The sequence below is a fragment of the Gracilinanus agilis genome, chromosome 4 (genome assembly GCF_016433145.1).
Source record: "Gracilinanus agilis isolate LMUSP501 chromosome 4, AgileGrace, whole genome shotgun sequence".
NCBI lineage: Eukaryota > Metazoa > Chordata > Mammalia > Didelphimorphia > Didelphidae > Gracilinanus > Gracilinanus agilis.
The window spans coordinates 209,439,251-209,445,020 of record NC_058133.1 but is presented as its reverse complement, the minus strand read 5'-3'; the positions used below and the strand labels follow the sequence as shown (position 1 = coordinate 209,445,020).

The 5,770-nt window shown below is 38.6% G+C and overlaps 1 pseudogene; it reads right to left on the bottom strand.

Annotated features, from left to right (window-relative positions):
- Positions 1–2,808: 2,808 nt before the first annotated feature.
- On the bottom strand, positions 2,809–3,292 carry LOC123247895 (annotated as a pseudogene).
- Positions 3,293–5,770: the final 2,478 nt, after the last annotated feature.

Below are 5,770 nucleotides of genomic sequence, written 5' to 3'. Positions count from 1 at the left end.
AATGATTATTAATAAATGTTTTAAAATTTTTTTTTAAAAAGAAAAAAGATGGATTGAGAGCCATGCTTAGAGACGGGAGGTCCTAGGTTCAAATCTGGCCTCAGACACTTCCCAGCTGTGTGACCCTGGGCAAGTCACTTGACCCCCATTGCCTACCCTTACCAATCTTCCACCTATAAGTCAATACACAGAAGTTAAGGGTTTAAAATTTAAAAAAAATTTAAGAAAAAAAAGAAAAAAGAAAAAAATTATGTATTTGCATATGTATAACTATGTCTAGCATGTTTCTAGTTATCATTTCTTTCTTTGGAGATGGGCAGTCACAGTTATTCTTCAAATAATATTTCTATTTCTGTAAAAAAAAAAATGTTGGATAAACCACTGGGATTGGAAAGAGGAAGATTCAAGAGTTCAAATCCAGCCTCAGATACTTGCTAGCTGTATGCTCTGGGCAAGTCATTTAACCCTGTTTGCCTCTAAAAAAAATTAGTTGACTATGATGGTTGAAATAAATTAAAATGAGTTATTAGTAACCAATTCTATTTCAGGAACATCCCAATCAAATCAGCATTTTCAGGTTGTGACATTACTTTTGTTAAACCCATAGGAATGAATTCTTTGACCAAATCTATCAAGTTGAGTAACCCATGAAATACTTTGGTTTTTTTTAAACTTTTCAATTCCTTTATTAGAAAGATCAAAAGTTGATTACAATTTCATATTTAGTTTTACAAAGTTCACATGAGGGAGGAATGTAGTGATATTATTCATATTCAGGTCTCAACCATGTGGGCAATATAATGAGGACTTCTTAAATTGTAAAGGTTAAATTTAGTGGTTGGACTTAAATTATATGAAATAACTTGGTCACTGAAGTTATTATATCTCAAGTCAGAAGTTTATTTACAAAATAGAGGGGAAACAATAAAGTAGAGAAATGTGAGAGAGGTTAGAGAAAATACCTATACTAGTCTTCAGCCAGGAGGTCCAGTAGTGAGTAACTATGAAGCCTCCTTCAAGATGGAAGCTAGTCTCTTAGGAAACTAGGAAAGGAGTCAGCCCTTTCCACTCAACCAACAAAGGAGTCCAGGAGTCAGAATCTAAGTTGAAGCCACGATTCAAGCCACAGTCTCCAGTGAAGTTCTCTTGAAGACTATCTCCAGGAGACACTCTCTAAGAGACTCAAATTCACCAGACTGCCTCAGCCAAAGATTTTTGTGATTTTTATGGTGGTTTCCTGTTCTTGCCCCTTTTCACAGGGGCCAATCACAGTTTCCAAATTGTCTAGCACTGCCCAGGGGCAGTGTCTATAGGACTTCTCACCTCTAAAGGTGTTAACTCTCCTCCTAGGATTCACATGTTTCTGAGTTGTCACCTTTGGATTCACACCTTTCTGAGTGTGTGAACTCTTAAAAGAATTCAAAAGTTTCTGGCTGTTTGAGTTAGAAAAAAGGGTGGAGCTCTCCAAGTATCTTACTGGCTTCTCTCCTAGCACTAAGCAGGGTGTGAATTCACTAAGTGGTTTTCAAGCTCCTCCACCTAGTTCAAGCTTGTGTTGATTCAATCAATCAAAAGGAGAGTTAATCCTGTCCTCACAATCTAGTGAGGTACTAAGTAGGGGTACTTAAGTTATTGTTAACCAAAGTTTTTTTTTTGTTGTTGTTGTTTTTTTGTTTGTTTTTTAATTTTAAACCCTTAACTTCTGTGTATTGGCTCCTAGGTGGAAGAGTGGTAAGGGCGGACAATGGGGGTCAAGTTACTTGCCCAGGGTCACACAGCTGGGAAGTGGCTGAGGCCGGATTCGAACCTAGGACCTCCCGTCTCTAGGCCTGGCTCCCAATCCACTGAGCTACCCAGCTGCCCCTCTGTTAACCAAAGTTTTAACTCCAACTAGGCAAAGAGAATAAAGGATTCCCTTTTCACCAGTTTAAACTCAGAATAGACAAAAGAGAACCAAGAATTTCCTTTCACAAAATAAAGGGGCAATATGACAAAATTCAGATAAACTGGTTTGCAAAGAGCAGAGTTTTGACAGTCTCTTAGGCCCTACACAGACGTGGTTGGATTAGATTTTAGTTACTTTTAATTATAGAACTAGCATAGTATAGAATATAGTATAGTGTAGTTATAGAACTAAACTATTCTCTGAGGTCTCTTTCATTTCAGCCATCTCATTTTACATCTGAGAAAAAAAAAAAAGGAAAAAAATGCTATTTATCTGCAAGCTCACTTCCACAAAGATAAGATACAAATAAGGGACTCTGCCTAGCAAACCACATTAGTTGTAGCTTGTTGTAGTTCATAACTTTCCAAAGAGCCTTCTTTGAAAAATCCTTCCAGAGACTAAAACAGCAAAGGGTTCATGTTACCAAATTCCACATGGTGAATAAGGTCCAAATACAATTTACAACACAAAATAGAAAGGAAAAAGTCATTCAACTTGGAAACAAGAAGTGCAACAGTCCACAGAACCACTTAAATACCCAACATCTAATTCATTTTGCTTGGCTATCGAAGAAGCAGTCAGTGGTCCAACTAAGCCCTTTGGGGAGGAGTACATAGATAAAACATAGAGAAAGGTGTTGTTTTGCTGGGATGTTGCATCATGATCTGGAACATGAGGGAAAGGGGCTTGCATCAGAGGAGGATTATACCTCCAAAAAGTTTGAGACTCATGTTACCCAGTATCCAAAGAGAGAGAGAGATCTGCAGTCAAAGGAGGCCTTAATTAAGGCTTGTGCTGGTTGTGGGTTTAATTTTGTTAAGGTAGATTTCTGAAGAGATTGTCCAGCAACATCAAGCACATGTTCACAAGAAAGATTCCTTGTTCAACTACATCAAGCTGCACATCTCATTGGGCTTGCACTCATACTCAATGGCAGAGAAGGGGCTTCCTCACTAGCAATGATCCCATTTGTGATCATTGTAAAACTTGACTTGCCAATCGGTCTCAAAGGTCCCAATATCATCAAAGGCATCATGATCTGGATGGGTTGTCGCTCCCCACTTTTGGTTGAGGTTGCACCTTCTGTGTGGTGTAAACAATTTGGTCCCTATCAGGCTCTTTGGATTTCAGTTCTAATGGGACAAGTACACCACCAATGGTAATGTCCTTCACTTGGAGAGTGGTAGGCTTGATCTTCACCTCCACCTTGTAAGAGGAACCAGTGAGCAGTTTGATGGTCCAATTCTGCCCAAAGTGCTACCCATCCACTTTGAAGAAGACAGGACCATCGTTAGACTGGATCCAGAGGGTGATGGAAAAGCCCACAAGGCTCAGGAGGTCCCCCATGACTGAGCACCACGGCCTGGGGATGCTGGCATGGGGTGGGTGGAGGAGAAACAGGTGACTGCTGTCCAGTAGCAAGACTGTGGTGGGTAGAGAGGAAGGAGAAGAGATTGCAAATAGCTCTGTTATTTTGTTGTTCAGTCATTTCAGTCATGTCCAACTCTTGGTGACCCCATCTGGGTTTTTCTTGTCAAGGACACTAGTGTGGTTGGCCATTTCCTTGTCCAGCTCATTTGACAGATGAAGAAACTGAGGCAAGCAGGGTGAAGTAACTTGGTCAGGGTCATACAACTACCACATATCTGAGGTCACATTTGAACTCATGAAGATGAGGCTTTGTGATTCCAGTACCTGAACTCTGTCCACTGTGCCACCTACCTGCTGCCCATGAATTACTTTAAGATGCATTGAAAGAGTACACTTTTGTACTTTTATAGTATTTATACAGGCTATGGTTAAAGGCAGATTTTAATACATTTGCCAAATTTTGTCTGAAGCTTTTGGCTTTAAATTTATGTTCATGATAATGCCACATTGTGGTGTACCAAATTAAGTACTTTCAAGGGTCTGTGATTTTTGTCAATGTGGTTACTTCCTCCACCAAGAGTTCATAACCCTTCTAAAACTTTGAAAATTGTCAAGGGGAGGGAGAGAGGAAAGACAGAAAGAATTTGGAACTAAAATTTTTGAAAACAAACATTAAACACTGTTATTACATATAATTGGGGGGAAATAAAATATATTCAATAATCCTTAAAAATTCAACAACAGCAACAAAAAATTGTCTTGGAGAGTATCTCTAGGAAAAACAGCAATAAAAACAACAAAAACCTCATTCATCCACCCCATACTAATTGTAATCCTTTCTGATTTTTACCAAGACTGATCTTAGAATGAGGGGCTTGTCACAGAGGTTCCACAAAATCCTTACTCTAGCAGCATTTGTTGTGGTGTAGAAATGATCCTAGGTTTTCAGAGACTGTGCCAAAAAAGCTCCAACTCTGGTAGCTGGAAAGGTTTTCACAAATGACTACATTCATTTGCCTGGATTAGCCCCTGCAGCTCTAAGCAGGTTGGACACTGACCAAGCTCCATCTCAGTTAAATCAGCGCCTCTGCTGAAAGGCACCATATTCCAAAAAGATTTATAAGGAAAAGTTCAATTAGGAAAATGTATGACATTAGAGATGACAGTTCTCTGCAATGAGGCAGGCCAGGGCAGTGGTACATTTCACCAAAGAATCCCAATAAAATTGCTAGAAGCTTCTGGGATAACCAGTCACTCACTATATCTATGTGTTCTGATGTTATAACACTGTTAACAATATGATTATGACAATAATAATAATAATACAAATGACAATAATAATTATATATTATATAATTATATAATTATTCTTTGATGTATATAGATGAGGAAGCCAAGATGATAAGAAAAACAGCATTTATAATAATAGCAAAATGTATCAGATACTTGGGTAAAATGTATCTATCTACCAAGACCCAAAGAAGATCTCTTTATCTATTCATTTTTTTTAATTTATTTTTTTTTATTTTAAACCCTTAACTTCTGTGTATTGACTTATAGGTGGAAGAGTGGTAAGGGTGGGCAATGGGGGTCAAGTGACTTGCCACAGCTGGGAAGTATCTGAGGCCAGATTTGAACCTAGGACCTCCCGTCTCTAGGCCTGGCTCTGAATCCACTGAGCTACCCAGCTGCCCCCTATCTATTCATTTTTAAAACCCCAAAACCCAATTTTCTGTCTTAGAATCAATGCTAAATATTGGTTCCAAGGCAGAACAGTAAGGGCTAGGCAACTGGGGTTAATTGATTTCCCCAGGATCACATAGTTAGAGAAAGTGTTTTAGACCAAATCTGAACCCAGAACCTTCTATCTTCAGGCTTGGCTCTTTTAGCCACACTAGCCACCTATTTGCCCTGGATGCATTTATTTTTAAAATATATTTTGTGGATATCTTTTGTTTTTATATCACCTATCTTTCCCCAGAGCTAGCCCTTATATCAAAGAATAAAAAAGGAGAAAAAAATAGTTTAGCAAGGCTAAACAAGATATAAAAAAGCCTGACACTAGATACAGTAGTCTAAAAAAAAACAGGATGAGGTACTCTCTGGCGTCCAGAAGACCTATTTGAAAGAACTACACTTTTTAAAAAGGTAATCCTTATCTTTGAATGACTGATTACTGAGTTAATTAATCAATTGATTAATTGATAGTGAGTATAAGTTCCAAAGTAGAGGACCAGTAAGGGCTAAGTGACTGAGCTTAAGTGACTTGCTCAGGATCACACAGCTACGAAGTGACTAAGGTCACATTTGAACCCAGGATCTCCCATCTCTAGGCTTGTCTCTCTATCCACTGAGACACCTAGCTGCCCTGAAAATAAATTTTTTAATAGAAATAATGTGGGAAGGGGCAGTTAGGTGACATAGTAGATAGAGAGATCCGGACCTGGCAAAGGG